The sequence below is a fragment of the Chiloscyllium plagiosum genome, unplaced genomic scaffold, assembly GCF_037043375.1.
Source record: "Chiloscyllium plagiosum isolate Xiang-an unplaced genomic scaffold, Cpla_swu_hap1 HiC_scaffold_1, whole genome shotgun sequence".
NCBI classification, from domain to species: domain Eukaryota; kingdom Metazoa; phylum Chordata; class Chondrichthyes; order Orectolobiformes; family Hemiscylliidae; genus Chiloscyllium; species Chiloscyllium plagiosum.
The window spans coordinates 24332142-24356764 of record NW_028270139.1 but is presented as its reverse complement, the minus strand read 5'-3'; positions in this window follow the sequence as shown (position 1 = coordinate 24356764).

The following is a 24623-nucleotide window of genomic DNA, read 5'->3' as shown; positions in this document are numbered from 1 at the left end:
AGTTTGCACATTCTCCCCGTGTCTGCGTGGGTTTCCTCCGGGTGCTCCAATTTCCTCCCACAGTCCAAAGATGTGCAGGTCAGGTGAATTGGTCATGCTAAATTGCCCGTAGTGTTAGGTAAGGGGTAGATGTAGGGGTATGGCTGGGTTGCGCTTCGGCGGGGCGGTGTGGACTTGTTGGGCCGAAGGGCCTGTTTCCACACTGTAAGTAATCTAACCTAATCTAATAATTGATACTAACTTGTGTTATGCAGAAGTTTATGTCCATCAAACACTATTACATTAACAACATATTTGGTAATTTTGACACCCAGAATATATCAATAAATAATCTGACAACGTTATTGGAAAGTATATTTGTGCTGTACAAGTTTGTGGTAGAAAACAGAATTTTTAAAATTTAATTTATAGAATAGTTCTGTTTTCTAAGAGACTTTATGCACATATTTCAGAAATATGAACTTCCATGAATCATAAAAACAAAATGTGTATTTCTAAATTTAAAACTGTTTAAACAGTTCAGAAAATAATACTTAGATCAACTAGAATCTGTCTTTGAAATAGCATAAGTTGTGAAGAAATGCACTTAATAAAAGCCCGAACAGAACAATAATTTGAAGGAATATTTTTCTTTTTGAAAAAATAACCGTTTATACATATTATTCCCTTGAAAGGGAGAGATTCTGAAGTAAATATGAACAATTTTATATAATCCAAGAGAATATTATAGAAAGACAAGGAAAGGTCAGAGACTAGACTATCCCATACATTAGAACTCATATTGGAGATTCAAAGTTTATGTCTAAAAGTGGCAAAATTCTAACAAAAGAGATGAAATTAGTCCGCACCAGCAGTTCAAAATGATCTCAGAGAGATTCAGCAACTGATTGTTCACTTCTTTAAATCTTTTCTCTCTAAAATTCATGAAATGATTGTTCAAATGATTTTTGGAGATTTGTTTCCGAGGCTTCTTGTTGCTTTGATTTGGTTTGAAATGAAAAAACCTTGCCAATACTTTCAATGGAAAAGAAAGATTGTTAACGTGAAAATTCAATTTCTCTGCTGCAATACATATATTTCACTCTTTAGTGTGTAAATATTCACTGTTACGACTTTCTAATGCAGGGACTTTACTAGAGTGAAGTGAATTCATTTCGTAAATAAAAAGCTTTTCTTTCTTAATCACTTAATAAAAATAAGGTTTAAGACAATCAAAATTACTTATCAATTGTTGAGCTGCCATTCATTCTATACAACAGTGCTTACCTCTCTATATGAGTAATAAAACCTATCACACAAATTGTTGTACCTTCCATTGATTACATTTAAATACCATTCTTTACGTTATTATTATATGTAATAAGCTTCTGGAAATAGGGTCAAATCCACAGGACACCATTTTGCAGTTCTGAAACAAGGAAAAGGAGATATTTTTTCATTTTCTTTCACTGTTCAATAACATTCAAAAACGCTTGTCAAGCTTGTGATTCTCTATGCTGTGGGCTAGGATCATTGTAGCAGGGACCTGGATTGAGGCCACTCATACCAAGTTTAATTTCACTCACAAGTAGAGTTGACAAAAGATCACAACCGTTAAGCCCCTGGAATTACCCTATATATTGCCCTCTGTACTCTGCAAATGAAATCCAACAGAAGAGTCTTCGGAAAGGAAGAACAAGATGGTTAACACAGAAAAATCCATTTTGCACAGAGCAGGGTTGGGACAGGAGTGTTTTGACTGACAGACAGATCTGCCTTTTCCTAGATGAGAAAAGTCAGATGCTTAGCATTACATTCTCTCATGCCCTTGATTGACTACCAGGTCAGATAAGAAATTAAGACCAGTGAAATCAGAACCAGACCGCACCTGTCCCCACTGCAGCCAGAAAAGAACTGAAATAAAGCACTTATGAAACTGCTGTGATCATAACCTTCAAACCCTGAACTATCCCAGCTGCTTGATTTCCCCAAACTAAATCTCTTCTAAACTGGCATCAGAAGCCAACAGTCAAAATATTATATAATGCTCTTTTTTTTAGAAAGTCGCCAATACCTCTTGATAAGTAAAATATATTTATTTTAACAGGAACATTCTGAACTGGCAAAAATGTTGCAACTAAGTTGGAACCTGATTAACAGTCTTAAATTAACGTTTGTTCAGTCTGTGTCTTCATACTTGATTGAAAAAAGGTGATCATCTAGATTTTTAAAAATACAAAACTAGCAACAGCCTTAGGAACAAACATTTTTGAGACAATACAACTTCTTAAACTCAGCTAAGACTGGCATAACTGAGATAACCTCAATTTGCTCATTTTTGTTAAATGGGAAAGGAAACTGGGTAGTCTATGCAATTGTTACTAATATTATCTTAACTAGCATTAATAAAGGCTCTTCCCCTTTTGATTCAAATAATTTATGCTGGTATATCACTGCTTCTCTAAGCTGCAACTGATAAATAATCACCGCACTAAAGCCACAAACTTAAAACCTAGTCGGGTGTTAGTTAAAGATTAAAAATGACAAATATTCCCATAAATCGTAAAGTAAGTGGTGTCTGATTAAACACATTCAAGCACAAGGCTTTTCAAATGGGTTGCCTACTGGTACTGCATATAACGTTATACAGAGTAAACAGCTGTGTCATATTTTCATCAAACAATATTGTGCTTCAAACCTTTGCTGAGGAATCATTAAATGACCTTTGTATTGCTATAAGGAACACATGTAGAACTCTGTAACTTCATATTTTAATCCACATCCTTCTTAATAGGTTTGAATTCCTTTTAAATTCTTTAGTGTCTGCCCACTTTTTCCTGATTATCTGAACCACAAATGACTGGCATTCACAATTACAGACAATAAAGGGTTTTGCAAATTTGCCAGTGTTATTTTAGTGTGTTTATTGTAAGTAATCTTCTTGAATATTATTGTCTGCCCTTTATAATCAATGATTGTTTACTGCAGATTTTGGTCACTGCATCAAAATGTTGAATTGATATTTCATGGTAAGTGGCTTTGAAGTCTGAACAACCAGAGTGTGCTTCAAAATGTTTTTAATGGAACGGAGTAAGATCGCAAATTATTTGGTCTACATTAGTTCATGTTTTGATTTGTCGGTGTCGACAATAATTTTCGATTGCATATACAAATTGTTGATCTGCTCAAAACATATATTAAAAAAAGTCATTAATTAATAGAAAAGTTATCCAAAAGGAGGAAGTTACAGATCTATTTTAAGTTTTAACTCTTTATAACCAATTTTATTAAAAGTCCCCTTAGTTTCTATATCTTATTATAAAAGGAAGATAATTGTTTTGTTTATTGCAAAACAAAATTATTGATTTACCTCACTTTGCTATTATTGTAAAATTAAAACTTTAATTTAACTTATAGTTATATTTGTGGTTTCATATGTCAAGTATGCCTGTAAATATATATGTACCTATGTGTAACAGCATTAAAAATCTGGATGTAGTTATTTTTAAATTTGCCCACGAAAAGCCCTGACATAATCATTTCACATTGCTCAAACATCCCAACTGAATCTTGTTTTAAAAAATCTTCTGATCTATTAAAGTCAGTATTAAAGACATTCTTATCATTCCCCTCTTGTCAGCTTTAACAGGATCAGCTATTTAATTGCGGCACATATCAAACTTCAAAGTTATATTTGCTTAACACAAATGAGAAATATAGCTGATTAACAACATATGCAATGTTTGATATCTAACTTTAATAACATTGAAAACAATATCATTACATGTTAACAAGTGAGCAAATGTATTATTATTAATTGTGAGATTGGAACTATTTTTTTCTACCATAACTTGCAGTTAGAAAGCATAAAGTAAAAAGATGCCAATTTTATATTAGTTATGACTCTGTGATCCTACTATAACTGCATTTGAAGCAATGTGTATGTCGTATATAAAATGTCAAAACCATATAATTAGAGTAACACATATAAAATTCATAACAGGAGGAATGAAACACTAATAATAGTGATCTCCCTACACTGAGGCAATCTATTATTTGAATGTATGAAGGAATGTTTAAGGTCTCCTATTGTTCTGGTTCTCACTGACATACATGAACTCAATCCTTCTTTGGTCCTCAAAATAATGAGATTAATTTTCATATTTGATGCGATTTAAATGAGTGGAGGTTAGATATCACTTGTCCTGTGTTCTGTTTGCAGTAAGAGGCCTTTATTATTCTGATAGCTGAAACTCTCTCAATCATGTTAAGTCATGCCTCACATGGACAGATTTTTGTACTTAGCTACAATTACTATTTATAACAAAACAATCCTAACTACAGGGAATCAACAATGAACTGATGGCATATAACTCTAATAGTTAAAACTCTAACCTCCTTATAACCCCCCTCCCCATACATATATACAAACACAGACAGCGAAACTATGAATGGAGGATAAAAATAACTTTGGAATCAGTTCAATGGCCTCAAGATTTAATGGAGCAGTTCCTTTGGTTTCCCAAATCCTTCAATTCTTTCACTTCTCTATAGCAGCCACTGAGCGATTGGTTCACAAATTATAAAGTCTCTGACTTACTGCTTAAAAGAACAGCCGACAAGAACCATTTTGCTGGAGAGAGATGCACCATCTGCCTTTTTAACTGTCTGAAAGCTTCTGCTAGTATTATTCACACCTACAAGCTGTTGAGCTACATAAGTCAATCAGCTAGTTATTGTGAAGCCGATGATCTTTGGCATCCAGAACACATCACAACTCCACAAATCATTCAGGATAATCCCTGGGCGGCCCGGTGGCACAGTGATTAGCACTGCTGCCTCACAGCGCTAGAGATCCGTTGTCAATTCTCCGCCTCAGGCGACTGACTGTGTGGAGTTTGCACATTCTCCCTGGGTTTGCTCCAGTTTCCTCCCACAGTCCAAAGATGTGCAGGTCAGGTGAATTGGCCATGCTAAATTGCCCATAGTGTTAGGTGAAGGGGTAAATGTGTGGGTGGTGGGTCGGTGTGGACTTGTTGGGCCCAAAGGGCCTGTTTCCACACTGTAAGTAATCTAATCTATGTCTTCTTACATCTTCACTGACTTCTGACAAAGAAACAGCATATAACTTGCTTTTTAAAAGTAGCAATTCCTTCATCAGTCACTTATTATAAAACTGTCCTTTGCCCAATTCAGAGCACAATTAAATAAAATTTTAAAAATGCTTTTTACAGTTTATGGACATAATTGGCAACTTACTACTTTGAAGAGCATGATTAAAGGCAGCCTGCAATTCTTAAAATGAAATATGCATTGAAATATTTTGGCCAGCTTTTTATTGGAATTCTACCCTGCAAGAATCTCTCAGGCCCAATGTTGCAAGGTAGATGTTTTCATGGAGCATAGAAGGCCCTAGACAGGTTCTCTTTCCCATAAAAGATGCTTGAAAGTATTCAACAGCAGATATAGCATTCCAATTTGATGATCTTCTTCACCATTAGTTTTCTGCCTGAAGGCAGGTCTGAGCCATAGTGCCAAGACCTCCATAGTGAAGGGCTAAAAGACAGGCCCTGAATCTACTCCTGTTGGATCAGGGATTGAATTCCCTGCTGTTGGTATTGCTCAGGTCTACATCAGCCATATGTATCATTAGCTGTCTGAGGAGTTTGATTTGCTGTGGCAACACACATGTTTACATGCATACTGCAACCTGAAGCAATGACGAGTGATGGTGGCGGCTCCACATTCTTTCCAAATTGGTCAGAATTTCTCCTGTTCTTATAGCTTTTCAATAGTGCATCTTTGAAGGATTTACAAGTTGATACTCAAATTCTTTGTTCATATTGTGAATGTAGATTCCCTCGCCATAAAGTCTTGACATGGGAGTTGAACCTGGAGTTTCTGTCTCAGAAGCAGAGACACTACCAACTGCATCACAAGATTCTCTTCAACGATCATACTCAGACAGAAAAAGGCAAGGGTTATGGACCTTTATTCTCAGAATGAAACCCAGCCAAAATGCTTCAGTATTTGCTTTAAAAAAAATCAAAGTACTTCCTCCCTCTCCTCCATATTTTTTGCCTCCATTCACTGCTCCACCAACCCTCCTATCACAACTCGCCCACTGTAATAGACCCCCAAAGGGGGCACAAAGGTAAAGGTGCCAGTATTACTATACCATAGGGCTGCTCTCTCATTACAGAGACTACTAGTGGTAGTTTAACCTGAGGGTCAACACACCTCAGAGGAGAGGAAAGACTGAAAAGAAGAGTCCTTCACAGCTAGTGTGGTAATTGATGCAAAACAGCCATCCAGCCAAATGAACTACAGCAACTAGAAAATGTTTAATTTCTCTGTTAACTGATTTCACTTTACACACAAGAATGCTTTTCTCCCACATATCTCCCCAGTTTGCTCACAACTTTTGCAGGCTATAGGGAGCTGCCTCATACTTTCACAATCTTTTATAAACACCACTCAGCATTCACCCCTGCAGACCAAACCAGCTCCCAATGCAAGATAAGGTTCCATAATCAACATATATTTGAAGGAAATCGGAGATCTTAGAGATTCTTTAGGGCAGGCAGCAGGAGAAGCATGGTTGCCAGTGGAGGTTGGAGAAGCATGGTTGCCAGTGCAGGTTGGAGAGAAACAACCTCAGAGAAATAAATCTGACTATTTATTTTCCCTTTAGCAATTGCTGAGAAAAGTCACCTGAACAACTTGCATCACTATTCATCTATTGCTGTGCAATCGTCACATGGTTTAGTAAGTGAAGAAAGCAAATGATATGTTGGTCTTCATAGCAAGAGGATTCAAATACAGGAGCGGGGATATCTTGCTGAGTGAGGGAATTTGCATATTCTTCTTTGAAATAGAGTCTTTGCCAGCCACCTGAAAAGGCAAATATCATCTATTGGACCTTTATTTTTTTTTAATTTAATACCAGATGTGGATTTTTGTCTCCAACAGTGTGTCTTACCTGATAATTCTTATGTTACCTCTGGTAACATAAGAAACTAGATGTGGATATCATGGTATTGAGAAATCCAACAGATGTTAATTACAGCTAACTGTCATGTACAGTTATTTCATCACAGATGCATCAGTGTCTGGGCCAATATTAAGCTGTGTTACACAAAGCAGCCTGCTTCTTGAAGCATGCTGCGCTTCAAATGATTCAAAAGAAAATCACATATTATGGTATGCTGATGATATCTTGAACTTGTCTCTTAAAGGTATACAGACCTTTAAGATGTGAGATGTAATACATCCCCCTTTTTCCAACAATAAAAACTTATCTTAAACAGATAGACAACATTGTCAGTTCGGTAATTAATTATATAAACAAGATTAAGATTTCAAACTTCAGCAGAACACTTCAGAAGCTTGACAACTCATCCTGATCTGATGATACACATTTATGGAGAGAGACATTTTGTTCAGGTTGCACTTGTTTGACACCTTGGATTTCTTGCTGCTGGTTGATATTATTCAATATCACGGCACAATCGTCATCATTGTCAGGGTGTTCTTATGCATTCTGTGCATGATTTGTGTGTCATATGTGGAGCTGAGATGGCTTCCTGTTCCTTCATAATGTTACACCATGATCGGTAATGGCTTTGTATGATCTGGACTGGTTACATATTCTAGAAATCTTTGTTGGTATACAAATTTAGGTTTCAATTTCCAACTCTTGCTCTCTGCTTAGTGCACAGGTAGTTTTATACCTCTTGTTTGTTGTGTATCTCTTTCATTCTCCTCTTTGAAAAATATCTTACATTTTGGAATGGTTACATAATTGTCAGCTGGGCAAGGTCATTTACACTCACCTTCTTAAAATAAGAATTCCATTGCTGTTGCACAAAAATGCAACAATGCAATGTGAAAACTTAGTTTTGTTGCATCATTCTTACCAATCATTGATTTGATCATACATACCATACACTCTGCTAGACCATTTGTGTGTGAATAATGAAGTTGATGTGAGGAATGTGCCACTCATATTTAGTAAACATGTCTTGAAATGGTTCACTAGTGAACTGAAGCCTGCTGTCAAATACAATCTCTTCTGGGACACCAAATAAACTGAAAACACGGTTCATTGTCTCAACATCAGTCATGCTGATTAAGTTGCTAAGTCATTAATTGTTGGGAAATTTGGCGAAGTAATCCATCACAACAGTGTTATCTTCCCCATGCACTACAAATGCATGTTACATTCCTCCAAGGAGTGGATGGAGCATCACAGTTATACACATTGCCTCCGTTGTTGGGGTTTACCATGCCTCATATGCATGCATGAATTGTTGAATATCCTGAATAATCCTCAGCCTGTACATACATTCATGTGTTAGCTGTCTTCTGTCCCTGGTGTACCCCAAACATGATTTCTTAATATGATGCTTTTGCTGTTGGAGCTGACTTCCCCAAATTTCCCAACAATTGCCTCTAGCAGGGTGCTTGGCCTAATGTGGTGTTGCATAGACATTTAAAGTGGATGTGGGTATAGTAGTATTGAAGACTCCAACAATGTTTATCACTGCTAATATATACAAACATTACATTTGCAGACACATCATTGTTTGGGCTAATATTACGTTATTAAGTTTTTTCAGAGCAGCAAGTTTCTAGTTGAGTATCATGTTTTGTTGTTTGGATCAGCGCAGTAGTGGTGAGCACTGCTGCCTCACAGACACAGGTTCAATTCAAATCTTGGGTGACTATCTGCATAGAATTTGCATGTTCTCACCATGTCTATGTCCTCCAGGTGCTCCAGCTTCCTCCCACAGACCAAAGATGTGCAGGTTAGGTAGAGATTGGCCTTGATAATTGCTCCATAGTGTCCAGGGATGTGCAAGCTAGGTGAATTAGCCATTGTGAATGTGAGGTTATGGGGATATCATGGGATGCTCTTTGAAGGGTTGTTGCAGAGTTGATGGGGAAAAGCCTCTTTCTACACTGGAGAATCTTTATCAGATTGGAAGTCTATGACTGACAGAGCATCTCAGGGATCAATACTGAGACTGCAACCATTTCCAAACTATATCAATGACTAAGATGAGGAGACCAAAATTTTGGAGATAAATGATACTAATGATACCAAAATATGGAAAAAATAAATGGTCAAGGGAAAGTAGAAATCCTTAAAAGGATATAGATCGATGAAATGTGTGATCAAAAATTTAGCAGAGGGAGTAAGATGTGGATAGATGTGCCCACTTTGGTAGGCAGACTAGAAAAGCAGCACAAATTGTGAAATTTGACAATATAGATGTTGTGGGTTTACTAGTACATGAATCACACAATGTTAGTATGCAGGTACAGCAAGTGATCAAAAAAGAAAGTAAAATATTATGTTTAGCACAAAGGGACTGGCCTTCAAGACTAGACACATGTTACTATAGTAGGACAAGGCCTTAATGAGAGAATTTCTGGAGTACTGTGCATGGTCTCGATCACCTTATTGGATTTGATTGTGTTAGAAGTAGCTCAGAGAAAGCTGAATTAACTTATTCTTGGAATGAAGGGCTTAACTTAAGAATACAGGTTGTTCACATTGGGCATTTATCCATTGGGGTTTAGAAGAATGAGAGGTGATCTTATTGAAATCTGTAAGTTTTGAGCAGATGGAATATGATGGAAACTGGGAAAATGGTTCTTCTTGCGAGTGAGATTCAATCTAAAAATATGAGTTCTGTATTTATGATGGAGATCAATAGACCTTTTCTCTCAAGGTCATTAGTTCGTGGAATACTGTTCCTCAGAAAAGAAAGTAGCTTGGATCATTGAATCTAATCAAGGAGACAGAAAGTGGGGTTCAGACAGCATCCAGTTCAGCCTTGACTTTATTGAATTATGAAGCAATTTTAAAGGACCGAATGGCCAAATCCTCCTGAGTCCTATGAGATGGTACTTCATATTACACTGTAGTGTCTGGCTAAGCTGCATTCTCAAATCCCTGAAGCACAGCTTGAACGCATGTCTTTCTGTATCCAAGCAAGTGTACAACTACTGACCCATAGCTGACCCCAATTTTTTGGAATAGGTCAAGCACCAAACGATCATCATACTATGATTAATAAAATGGCATTGGGTTTCAATTGACACCATAGGAAACTAGCTCGCATATATTAATGAACTCCCATCTATTTCAGGCAGATGCACTGGTTGCCTATTTATAGGCCCAAGGGAAATGGATCCAATGGATTTGCTGCAGGAACTAGGCAGATATTTCTGCTCTTTGACTTTCATAGCACCACGGTCCCATTCCTGTCCAAAATAGAAGACATAAATTGTCTCCAATGTTGACCTAAGCGAAGTATGTTCCCAGATAATATTCTTTCTATTTTAAAGCAATTTTGTTCTTATGTCTATTTAAGAAAAATATTTCATACAAGAGCATGCTGGCAACAATGTATGCTTAGGCTAACTTTTTTTACAGACTCTTGACAACAGCATGAAATTCCAAGGCTAATATTTTGTCCTTGTAGGTACCGATAGTATCATAGCACTTTTTTTTTCAAAAAATGGAAACTTCCTTACAGAGGGTTAATTTTCACTTTGTTGTGTATAAAGGCAGTAGGTAAACAGTTTTTAGTGAATTGTTCAGTTTCCACACATTTCTTCTGACAGTTGCTATCTGCCAGTCCACTCACTCCATCTGATTCACATCATGACAATCCCACATCTAAATGTATGATTGTACATCTAAATGTATGATTGTACATGCTGTAAATTGCTGAAGGATAGCGAGTGTGGTGCTGGAAAAGCACAGCAGGTCAGGCAGCACCCAAGGAGCAGGAGAATCGATGTTTCGGACAAAAGCCGTTCATCAGGAATTCCTGATGAAGGGCTTTTGCCTGAAATGTTGATTTTCCTGCTCCTTGGATGCTGCCTGACATGCTGTGACTCTCGACTCTAATCTCCAGCATCTGCAGTCCTCATTTTTGCCTTGCCGAAGGATAGGGCATGTTGACAGTTGTCTCCACCTTGCTTGTCAACTTCACTCTTGTCCTTGTCAACTGTGCTGGCCCTTCATATCCTGCTGTGAGTACAATCTCTTCAAGTTAGCTCTCATTCATTTGTAAAACATTGCTACCGGTTTTTCTTGCTTGCATGGATTGTTGATCATTGTCGCCAGTTTGTTTTCAACCATTACAACTTTCATTTTATCAGCTTTCTCAACTGTTTAACAAGGCAAAATTGTGAATATTAAGACATTAATTTAAAGTTTCATACACCATCAATAATCCTTGTTGAAGGAAGGATGTATGTGCTGCCTCTACACTTGAGTTTGGTAACCCCATCCTGATTCATCAGTGATCCAGTTTAATCCCACCTATAAGATTTGATATAATTCCATAAATAATGAACATACTGAATATAATGATGGCCCATAAAATACAAAGATAGAGTAAGGGATACAAAGTAAGGGCTTTCAAAATTCATTATATATCTTACCAATGACTTTAATGACAAAGAGAAGTGGTCATATATCAACTCTGTTAGCTTTTCAACCAATGTTCTACTCCTTCATGCAAAACCACACTCTTAATTGCAGTCAAGAATCTGTCTGGAAACTTAAATTTGAGGCATTTTCCATTTCTATTTCAGACATCCAGCATATCTTTTTATACATTGATAAAATCAGACCCAAAGTCAAAGCTGTTTGTCTTGCATTGATCAGGACTGCAACACAGGAAACCAATCTTTGAAAGACAGTGCCAAATCATACAACTCATAAAAAGGGTTTATTGGCTGAATTTTAACAAAAATTGGTGAAATGTCAATTTCAGGGAGTTTTATGGAGGGTTCCTCTCTGTGAGCTCTAGTAAGCTATCCCAAACATTTCTTCACAGTTCACCACATTATATATGCTCCAAGCCTCTATGGCATCTATTTGTTATTTTATCAGCTGATCCGCAATGGAAATACCTGCTACTGGGATTCCTTGCCTCACTGCCATACAGGAGCTGCCCTTCTCAGTTCCTATATGTGAAGGATTCCCCAGAGATGGCTGATGGAGAAGTTTTATGCTGCTGGAGAAGAGGACCGCCCTCTATCCTCAGGACCACCAGAGGAGACCATAGCACCAGACTCTGACAGCTCTGTCTAAAGTTGTCATTGGGAGGAATGTCTAACAACGCAAGAAGAGGTTTAATGACTTTTTGTGATCTGTAAATCTAAGTGCCACTTTCTACTACATCTTACCCACTTCCCACAAAGGGCCATGCTTTCCCACTTTCACTCCTGCATTCAGAATGTTTCCTCACTTGATCTCACCTCCCCCAAACTCCAACAGTATGAATCCTGTATTTCCTCCACACCAGCTACTCACTCACTCTGGACACCACCATCTTTCTACAGCATACACCCGAACCAACAGTTGTACCAATGCTTTCATTTCATTCAATCTCTCCCTTCATCTCATGGCAGGATGAATAATCCCACAATAGAACATAGAGGGAGCCGAGACAGTGTACCAGACATTACTTTCTTCACTTTCTTGCCTTAGTGGGCGAGGACTGTGAACACTTACATGGTGATGCTGGGACTTCCAGGTAAGATTCACTGCTCACCCGCCACCACTGTGAAAGCATTCTTAACATGTCCAAACTTTTCCCTTTATTTTAGAAATCATTCTCTCTCTTGTCTCTTTCAGGCACCGTCTTTGCCCTGAAGAAAGAAGCGGCTCTGGACAGCATATCCTCTACCAAGTCCAAGGATGAAACCACAGGTCCCTCTGAAGACATACTGGTAAGACTGGCTTCTTGACCTTTCACCAGCTCAGATGCTATCACCTCAGTAGATACATTAGCAAGGTTAGCAAAGAGCACATTTTGGCAAGCAATTCACTGCTATGTCTCCACAGCTGGTTGAAGAAGAAATGCTCAAGACCACTGGCACTCCAAGGACTGCTGGAGATCAGGCACATACTCTGCCTCAGGGAGGAGAGGATCCCATGGTGTCAGCCATTTGTAATTTCAGCCAAGCAGATACAAGAACAGTAGGCAGGTTTGTTGGAGGTATTATACAAATTGACTCAAAGGTTCAAGGACTCCAACAAGCCATTTGTACCATACTGCCTCTCACATACAACTGTAAGGCTACTCTTATGAACATGTTTGCAGCTGACACGGAGAACCAGGTCAGCAAGGTTTCCTGGTCTGCAATTGTGCTTTGAATTTCTTCTGTCGGCCTGATTTCCTTTGATGAACCATGTCTACAATAAGAATCAATATGGGTTTAAGTAGTTCTGTTCATTTTCTCTCCCCCCCAGCCTGTAAACCCATGGCACTTTTATAGTTTCACTTGCCCACCAGGAATTTTTACTCTACTCATAAAGCATGCAATGTCTATTCACTCTCTAATTCTCTAAGTGAAACTCTACCTCCTTGAGTTCTAAACACTCTCTTGAAGCTGTCTACCTCTAACAGATCTGGGTGGGTCATCTATTTATTAACATGCCCCCAGAAGAAATGAAATAATTCTTGACTGAAAAGTTGATTTTGGAATTTAGTTTTACACCACTATTCTACCTGTCTGAGAGGTAGTAATTTGTTCTGCAGTGTAGTTCACAGTGTGGCAGCTACTCTATGAGCTCAATCTTTTCACAACACCGGGAAATCAACATCAAGATCATTGTCAAGTCTCAAACACTGGCATGAGCTTGACAGCACTTTGGACATGATGTTACAGTTAACAGTCAATTAACAGAGCACAGGGAAGATGTTGAATTAGAGATGGTGGGTGGCTGAGCATGATATCATTACAGGGCAGCTTTCAGAGAAGGAAGGTAAAAGAGTGCGGTTGAAGGCTGGAGGAAAGGAAGATATGGAAGAGCATTGCTAAGGATTATAATGGTTACCCAAAAGTGCTGCCACATTCGGTGAGAGAACAGAGATAGGTGCTCTTTTGTGAGTTTGGCAGGAGGAGGGGAGCCAACTTGTCATGGAATAGAAGTTATGGGCGGTATGGCTTTAAGCTACTATGCAGGACAGTTACATATAGTACAGATTACTAGGCAATGAAGATGACATTTGTGAGCAGGAGAGCTAGCAATGAAGACCGAGACTGCTGCTGTGGCCAGCTTCCCTTGAAAGAATGAGGCAACCTCCAGAAATGCACAACACCACATCAATATTGAGTCTTAGCCTAGGGGATCACCAGCAAAATGGGCACTTATGGAGAAGCAAGGGAAATATGTAGTCATCTGTCAGATTTTTTGGATCTTGTGTGCATCCATGTACATCTACTAGGGGAGTTCATCCATGCTATGAGTACAATCATATCTGTGACTCATGGACATTTGACCTTCTGCACAGAAAAGAATGCTAAACCTCACGAAGAGTCATATCCAGTCATCTAATGAATGGATCAAGAAATGCACCCTCCATAGCATGCCTTCAAACTCAAGCTGAGTTGTTCACTTATTTGTTATAATGACTCAGAGATGCTGTGGTCGCTTAGCAAAAAGATCATGCAAGTGGATATCAAAGTACCAAGAGAGATGGAAACAGTGGCTATGTGTATAATGTTTCAAGGCTGTGAGGGTGCCCTTTTATATCCACCTGACAGAGACACAAATGCCACATTTGTCCCTGATAATGAAAGCTGTGCCTGCGTAAATGCAGGTGACGTAATTTTGCAAGAGCCCTCAAGGGCCCTGGAGCATTGCGAGAAATGCTAATTCACCACAGCAGGCACATCATCAAGCTACACTCAGACCTGCTCCAGAAGCAAGCAGACAACAATACCCTGTCAGCAAACACAGCAATGCTTGTTGCTGCACAGAGGATTTCATTTAGGTTCATTGTTGAGTTGAATGTAATGTGGATGTTCTTTATTACAATCAAACCATGTGTTACATTTTAGTGCCAAGTTTCATGTTTCTTATTAGCACAGTGCAACATTATGAATTAGAGGAGTTAGAATCTGTGAATGTGGCAGCGCACACCATACTAAATAGGGAGCTGGATCTTTGGGCTGCAGCACTTAAGCACCTCCTAAGAATATCAAGGCACTATAAGAGTGAGCACAATATTAGCCACATTAGTAGAATGGTAGCTGTGGAGTAAAGTTAAATTGATCAAGCTCTAGATATTAATTTGCTCTTTCAGAAGACAATGCAAGATAATGATGTTTCCACAAAGGTCGTTGATTTGTTAGTTGAAGAAGCCTTGAATCTTGCTACAACTTTTGATTTATAGTGTCAATAAGGATGACATTTCTGCCGTGTTTTTGAGAAGTTTCACTTCTTTTATTGAAGTGAATAGCAAAGAACAACAATTTGGCAACTTATTCTATGATGGCATGTAACAACAATTACAAACCAATGAAAAGCTAACCAAGGAAAGAAGGCATTGAACTTCAAGTTGGTTCAAACCAAAAATGCCTATTCGAAAATCCATCATCTACAAAGAAGGCAAAGTTCAGAATTGAGCTTCTTCAGCAAGACATGGAAGAACTAAAGGTTTCTGCACTTAAAGAAGCAGAAGTCAAAAGTACATAAGATTAACCACAAAACACTGTTCTTACTATCACAGCTGAAGTTCATGTTAAAAAAATGTCTGACATTGACATTAATCTTTTCAGCAAGCCTGCAAACCAGGGTACAACACAGCAATTTTATATCGATCCAAATCCTGATGCAGGCATCCAAGACACCTAATTTCTTTGAATCTTCAAGTTCATTTTTGTAGATATTAGTAAAGTCCTGCTTTCAGATCAAGTTTTTGAGATGTGATTTTCTGCACCACAACAGCTCATACTGAAGCAAGTGTGAAACTTTGTCACTGCGACCTACAGAAGCAGTTATCACTACCCAGGAAGTAGTAGAGAATTCCTAATGGCAGAAGAAATTTGATGGGCTGAATAGCCTATTTCTGCTGCTACATTTTATGCTCTTATTTCCTCATGTCCAGAATTTCCTGCTATATTCATTAAATAAGGCAGGGCATGTGACTGAGGTGTCAGTGGGGGAGCACTTTGGGGCCAGCGACCATAATTCTATTCGTTTTAAAATAGTGATGGAAAAGGATAGACCAGATGTAAAAGTTGAAGTTCTAAATTGGAGAAAGGCCAATTTTGATGGTATTAGGCAAGAATTTTCGAAAGCTGATTGGAGGCAGATGTTCGCAGGTAAAGGGACAGCTGGAAAATGGGAAGCCTTCAGAAATGAGATAACAAGAATTCAGAGAAAGTATATTCCTGTCAGGGTGAAAGGGAAGGCTGGTAGGTATAGGGAATGCTGGATAACTAAAGAAATTGAAGGTTTGGTTAAGAAAAAGAAGGAAGCATATGTCAGGTATAGACAGGATAGATCGAGTGAATCCTTGGAAGAGTATAAAGGCAGTAGGAGTATACTTAAGAGAGAAATCAGGAGGGCAAAAAGGGGACATGAGATAGCTTTGGCAAATAGAATTAAGGAGAAGCCAAAGGGTTTTTACAAATATATTAAGGACAAAAGGGTAACTAGGGAGAGAATCTGGCCCCTCAAAGATCAGCAAGGCGGCCTTTGTGTGGAGCCACAGAAAATGGGGGAGATACTAAATGAATATTTTGCATCAGTATTTACTGTGGAAAAGGATATGGAAGATATAGATTGTAGGAAAATAGATGGTGACATCTTGCAAAATGTCCAGATTACAGAGGAGGAAGTGCTGGATGTCTTGAAACAGTTAAAGGTGGATAAATCCCCAGGACCTGATCAGGTGTACCCAAGAACTCTGTGGGAAGCTAGAGAAGTGATTGCTGGGCCTCTTGCTGAGATATTTGTATCATTGATAGTCACAGGTGAGGTGCCGAAAGACTGGAGGTTGGCAAACGCGGTGCCACTGTTTAAGAAGGGCGGTAAAGACAAGCCAGGGAACTATAGACCGGTGAGCCTGACCTCGGTGGTGGGCAAGTTGTTGGAGGGAATCCTGAGGGACAGGATGTACATGTATTTGGAAAGGCAAGGACTGATTCGGGATAGTCAACATGGCTTTGTGCGTGGGAAATCATGTCTCACAAACTTGATTGAGTTTTTTGAAGAAGTAACAAAGAAGATTGATGAGGGCAGAGCAGTAGATGTGATCTATATGGACTTCAATAAGGCATTCAACAAGGTTCCCCATGGGAGATTGATTGGCAAGGTTAGATCTCATGGAATACAGGGAGAACTAGCCATTTGGATACAGAACTGGTTCAATGGTAGAAGACAGAGGGTGGTGGTGGAGGTTGTTTTTCAGACTGGAGGCCTGTGACCAGTGGAGTGTCACTAGGATCGGTGCTGGGCCCCCTACTTTTTGTCATTTACATAAATGATTTGGATGCGAGCATAAGAGGTACAGTTAGTAAGTTTGCAGATGACACCAAAATTGGAGGTGTAGTGGACAGCGAAGAGGGTTACCTCAAATTACAACAGGATCTTAACCAGATGGGCCAATGGGCTGAGAAGTGGCAGATGGAGTTTAATTCAGATAAATGCGAGATGCTGCATTTTGAAAAAGCAAATCCTAGCAGGACTTATACACTTAATGGTAAGGTCCTAAGGAGTTTTGCTGAACAAAGAGACCTTGGAGTGCAGGTTCATAGCTCCTTGAAAGTGGAGTCGCATATAGATAGGATAGTGAAGAAGGCGTTTGGTATACTTTTCTTTATTGGTCAGAGTATTGAGTACAGGGGTTGGGAGGTCATGTTGCGGCTATACAGGACATTGGTTAGGCCACTGTTGGAATATTGCGTGCAATTCTGGTCACCTTCCTATCGGAAAGATGTTGTGAAACTGAAAGGGTTCAGAAAAGATTTACAAGGATGTTGCCAGGGTTGGAGGATCTGAGCTACAGGGAGAAACTGAACAGGCTGGGGCTGTTTTCCCTGGAGCGTCGTAGGCTGAGGGGTGAGCTGAAAGAGGTTTACATAATTATGAGGGGCATGGATATGGTAAATAGGCAAAGTCTTTTCGCTGGGATGGGGGAGTCCAGAACTAGAGGGCATAGGTTTAGGGTGAGAGGGGAAAGATATAAAAGAGACCTAAGGGACAACTTTTTCACGCAGAGGGTAGTACGTGTATGGAATGAGCTGCCAGAGGAAGTGGTGGAGGCTGGTACATTTGCAACATTTAAGAGGCATTTGGATGGGTATATGAATAGGAAAGGTTTGGAGGGGTATGGGCCAGGTGCTGGCAGGTGGGACTAGATTGGGTTGGGATATCTGGTCGGCATGGACGGGTTGGACTGAAGGGTCTGTTTCCATGATGTACATCTCTATGACTCTGTGACTCTATTCTTCTATTAGATTCAACCATAGATTATATTGCAAAATAAAAGGAAATGAAAGCGAGAATTTCAGTTGTCTTTTTTCCAACACATGGTGAACATTTGATACCTGGAGTGTTCTATCTTGATTTAGTTTGTCTTTCATTGGCTTTCACTACTGTGACATTCAAGTCTTCATACGTGTCACAGCCTAGGAGCCATCTGTTATGAGAATGAGCCATGTCATTCAATCCATGGGCTCACTTTCCAAGACACTGATAACGGAACACGTACATTCCATATATCTTCAAGAGAGAGCCAGGAATAATATTAGAGATTATTGCCTCAGATGAAAGAGACTAGAGAAGGTCAGGATGGGGATGAATGCGTTGATAGCTGGTGGCATTTAAATTTAATTAGTAGATCTGGAATAATAAAACTAGTCTCAGCACTGGTGACATTTTTATTTATTTGTGGGACATGGACATTGTTGACTGGCCAGCATTTATTGCTCATACCTACTTGCCCATGAGAAGGTGGTGGTGAACTGCTATCTTGAACTGCTGCAATCCACATGGTGTAGGTTGACTTAGGGAGGGAATTCCAGGATTTCAACCCAGTGACAGTAAAGGAACAGCAATGTACTTCAAGTCATGATGGCTTGGACAATAACTTGAAGGTGATGGTGTTCCCATGCATTTGCTGCCCTTGTCCTTTTAAAAAGAAGTGGTTGTGGGTTTGGAAAGTGCTGTTTTAGGATCTTTGGAAAGTTGCTACAAACCAGCTGGTAGAAAGTACACACTGCTGCTCCTAAGCATCAGTGGTGCAGGGAATGGATGCTTATGGATATGGTGCTACTCATGCTTTGTCTGGATGGTGTCAATCTTCTTAAGTGTTGTTGGGACTGCACCCATCCAGGTAAGTGGGGAGCAATTCCACCACAGTTCTGACCTGTATCTTGTAAGTGGTAGACAGGTTTTGGGGAGTCAGAGCTGAGTTACGCACCACAATATTCCTCACCTCTAACCTGCACTTGTAGCCATTATCTTTATGTGGTGTGTCCAGTTGAGTTTTGTCAAGGATATTGATAGTAGGGAATTCAGTGATGGTAGCATCATTGAATGTCCACAGGCAGTGATTCGATTGTCCCTGGTCATTGTAGCTGGCCATTGCCTGGCATTTGTGTGGCACAATTGTTACTTGCTACTTGTCAGCCAAGCTTAGATATTGTCCAGATTTTGTTGCATTTGGATATGGACTACTTTGGTATTTGAGGTGTCGTGAATGATGCTGAACATTGTACAATTATCTGCGAACGTCCCCTTATGATGGATGCGCCCTTGCCATTCTCAGTGCTTTCTCTCAGTGTTGTTTAACATGAAGGAGTTCTGACCTTATGATGGAGGGAAAGTCATTGATGAAGCAGCTGAAGATGGTTGGACCTAGGACACTACTCTGAGGAACTTCTGTAGATGTATCCTCAAGCTGGGATGACTAGCTTCCAACAACCACAACCATCTTCCTATGTGTCAGGTATGACACCAACCAGTGGAGAGTTTATCCCCTTTACCCATTAATTCCAGTTTTACTTGAGCTCCTTGAAGCCACACTTTGTCAAATGAAATTCAACTAAGTCAGCTGTTTTGTTCATGTTTCAATCAAGGCTGTCATGAGATTAGGAACAGAGTCCTGGTGGAACACAAACTGGGTATCACTGAGCAGGTTATTGCAAGCAGGTGCTGCTTGATAGCACTGTTGATGACAACTTCCATCACAGCACTGATGATCGAGAGTAGACAGATGGGGCAATGATTGGCCAATTGGATTTGTCCTGGGCAGGACATACCTGGGCAATTTTCCACATCATCGAGTATATGTCAGAGTTGTACCTATACTGGAACAGCTTGGCAAGGGGAGTGGCAAGCTCAGGAGTACAAGTCTTCAGTACTATTGCCAGAATGTTGTCAGGGCTCATAGCCTTTGCAATATTCAGTGCCACATGGAGTGAATTGAACTTGCTGAAAACAGATGTCCATGATGGTGGGGACTATACGAATCAGTCGAGATGGATCATCCACTTGGTACTTCTAGCTGAAGATTGTTGTGGATGCTTCAGCCTTAACTTTTGCACTTATACGTTGAGCTCCTCCATCATTGGGGAAGGGGATATTTGTGAAGCCTCCTCTTCTAGTGAATTTTTTAATTGTCCACCACTGTTATGACTGAATGTGGCAGGAACTTAGACTTGATCTGCTGCTTGTGGGATCGCTTAACTCTGTCGCCTTGCTGCTTATGCTGCCTGGCACATAACTAGTTTGTTTGGTAGCTTCACCAGGTTAACACTTCTTTTTTAGCTTTTACCTGGTGCTGCTCCTGGCATGCCCGCCTGCAATCTCCATTGAACCAGGGTTGATCCTATGGCTTAATTGTAATGGTGGAGTGGGGGATATGCCAGGCCATGAGGTTGTGTTGTGGAAGAATCACTCAATATTCTGTAAAAATTACCCAGAGATGCAGAAAATCCCTCACAAAGTTAAACTTTAATTTGCAAAGAAAAACTGGCAATCAGCTAATGGCTACCCATTTGCTCACCTAGCCTTTGTTCCACTGCAGTTTATACAGCTATTGTTCCTGTGCTTATTGGATAACATTAGCATAACCAATCATATTGTTTTGCTTTGTCTTTCTAAACTAATCATTGGTTCCCTACATTACACTTAACATATTACTTTACTCCACCATCATCTTCATCTTTAGTTCATCTAGCAATGATTTAACTGATTTAACTCCCCGGGAGAAGTACCTGTCAGAAACAAGTTGAAGCTTTTGGAAACAGTAGAGACCGATGACATTGCCAGTTCGCAAGGCAGCCAGGTCTGTCAATCAAAAGTTGGCGCAGAGGCAGAGCGGAAGAGTTGGACATCGCACAGAGCCGTGGTAATAGGGGACTCCATCGTGAGAGGAACTGACCGGGGTTTTTGTGGCAGCAGATGGGATTTAAGGATGGTGTGTTGCCTTCCTGGTGCCAGGGTGAAAGACATCGCGGACAGAGTGCAGAAAATCCTCAAGGACGAGGGTGAAGAGCCAGAGGTGGTGGTACATGTCGGCACAAATGATGTTGGGAAGAAGAGGAGGAACATACTATAGTGGGAATTCGGAGAACTAGGAAGAAGGCTGAAAAGCAGGATGTCCAAGGTGGTTATCTCCGGTTTGCTTCCAGTTCCTTGGGCTGGTGTGGCCAGAAACAGGGAGATAATAGACTTGAACGTGTGGTTGGGAAACTGGTGCAGGAAGCAAGGATTTAAGTTCTTGGATCACTGGGGTATATTTTGTGGTAAGCATAAATTCTACAAGAGAGACAGTTTGCACCTTAATAGATTAGGGACCAGCATTCTGGCAGGCAGGTTTTCTACTGCAACACCGCTACATTTAAACTAAGTAGCGGGGGGGAGGGGACAAACTGGATGTTTAAAAAGAAAATTGAAGGGAAATTTAGAACAAGAGAAGTCAAGAAAGACAACTGTATCAATGAGGCAAAAAACTCAGAAAGGGATCATGCTGTAAGGTTGAGTGAAATAAGAGTTGATGGGAAGGATGAGAGCAGTAACAAATTAAAAATACTATACATGAATGCACGAAGCATTAGATAAGATGGACGAGCTTGAGGCTCTTTTGGAAATTGGCAGATACGATATTGTGGGGATAACTGAGACGTGGCTTGAAGTGGACAGGGCCTGGGAAATGAATATTCAAGGCTACACGTGCTATCGCAAGGACAGACTGACAGGCAGAGGGGGTGGGGTGGCCTTGTTGGTAAGGGAGGATATTCAGTCCCTTGTGCGGGGGGACCTAGAGTCAGGGGATGTAGAGTCAGTGTGGATAGAGCTGCAAAATACTAAGGGTAAAAAGACCCTCTTGGGAGTCATCTACAGGCCCCCAAACAGTAGTCTGGATGTCGGATGTAAGTTGAATCAGGAGCTGAAATTGGCCTGTCGCAAAGATGTTACTACAGTTGTTATTGGGGATTTTAACATGGAGTTAGACTGGGAGAATCAGGATGGTATTGGACCTCAAGAAAGAGACTTTGTGGAGTGCCTCAGAGATGGATTCTTAGAGCAGCTGGTGGTGGATCTGACCAGGGAGAAGGTAATTCTGGATCTGGTATTGTGTAACAAACCAGAATTGGTCAGAGACCTCGAAGTGAAAGAGCCATTGGGAAATAGTGACCATAATACATTAAGCTTCAATCTGCAATTTGAGAGGGAGAGGGTACAGTCGGAAGTGACAGTACTTCTGTTGAATAAAGGGAACTATGGAGCTATGAGGGAGGAGCTGGCCAAAGTTCAATGGTGCAATACCTTAGCAGGGATGACCGTGGAGGAACAATGGCGGATATTTCTGTCTATAATGCAGACGTTGCAGGATCAGTTCATTCCTAAATGGAAGAAAGATCCCAGGAGGAGGCATGGACGGCCGTGGCTGACGAGAGAAGTTAAGAAACATATAAAGTTAAAAGAGTAAAAGTATAACATAGCAAAGGTAAGTGGGAAAACTGAGAACTGGGAAGCTTTTAAAGAGCAACAGAGGATTACTAAGAAGGAAATACGCAGAGGAAAAATGAGGTACGAAGGTAAACTGGCCAATAATATAAAGGAGGATAGTAAAAGCTTTTTTAGATATGTGCAAGGCAAAAAAATGGTTAAGACTAAAATTAGATTAGATTAGATTAGATTACTTACAGTGTGGAAACAGGCCCTTCGGCCCAACAAGTCCACACCGCCCCACCGAAGCGCAACCCACCCATGCCCCTACATTTACCCCTTACCTAACACTACAGGCAATTTAGCATGGCCAATTCACCTGACCTGCACTTCTTTGGACTGTGGGAGGAAACCGGAGCACCCGGAGAAAACCCACGCAGACACGGGGAGAACTTGCAAACTCCACAGTCAGTCGCCTGAGGCGGGTATTGAACCCGGGTCTCTGGCGCTGTGAAGCAGCAGTGCTAACCACTGTGCCACCGTGCCGCCCATAAAATTGGGCCCTTGAAGACAAAAACAGGGGAATATATTACGGGGAACAAAGAAATGGCAGAAGAATTAAATGGGTACTTCAGATCTGTGTTCACTGGGGAAGACACAAGCAATCTCCCTGAGGTAACAGTGGCTGAAGGACCTGAACTTAAGGGAATTTATATTTGCCAGGATTTGGTGTTGGAGAGGCTGTTAGGTCTGAAGGTTGATAAGTCTCCGGGGCCTGATGGTCTACATCCCAGGGTACTGAAGGAGGTGGCTCGGGAAATCGTGGATGCGTTGGTGATTATTTTCCAGAGTTCGATAGATTCGAGGTCGGTTCCTGAGGATTGGAGGGTGACTCATGTTATACCACTTTTTTAAGAAAGGTGGGAGAAAGAAAGCAGGAAATTATAGACCAGTTAGTCTGACCTCAGTGGTGGGAAAGATGCTGGAGTCTATTATAAGGGATGAAATTACGGCACATCTGGATAGTAGTATCAGGATAGGACAGAGTCAGCGTGGATTTATGAAGGGGAAATCATGCTTGACTAATCTTCTGGAATTTTTTGAGGATGTAACTCTGAAGATGGATGAGGGAGATCCAGTAGATGTAGTGTACCTGGACTTTCAGAAAGCTTTTGATAAAGTCCCACACAGGAGGTTAGTGAGTAAAATTAGGGCGCCTGGTATTGGGGGCAAAGTACTAGATTGGATTGAAAATCGGTTGGCTGACAGGAAACAAAGGGTAGTGATAAATGGCTCCATTTTGGAATGGCAGGCAGTGACCAGTGGGGTACTGCAGGGATCCATGCTGGGACCGCAGCTTTTTACAATATATGTTAATGATATAGAAGATGGTATCAGCAATAACATTGGCAAATTTGCTGATGATATAAAGCTGGGTGGCAGGGTGAAATGTGATGAGGATATTAGGAGATTACAGGGTGACCTGGACAAGTTAGGTGAATGGGCAGATGAATGGCAGATGCAGTTTAATGTGGATAAATGTATGGTTATCCACTTTGGTGGCAAGAACAGGAAGGCAGATTACTACCTCAATGGAATCAATTTAGATAAAGGGGCAGTACAGAGAGATCTGGGTGTTCTTGTACACCAGTCAATGAAGGCAAGCATGCAGGTACAGCAGGTAGTGAAGAAGGCTAATAGCATACTGGCCTTCATAACAAGAGGAATTGAGTATAGAAGCAAAGAGGTGCTTCTGCAGCTGTACAAGGCCTTGGTGAGACCACACCTGGAGTACTGCGTGCAGTTCTGGTCTCCAAATTTGAGGAAAGACATTCTGGCTATTGAGGGAGTGCAGCGTAGATTCACGAGGTCAATTCCTGGAATGGCGGGATTACCTTACACTGAAAGACTGAAGCGA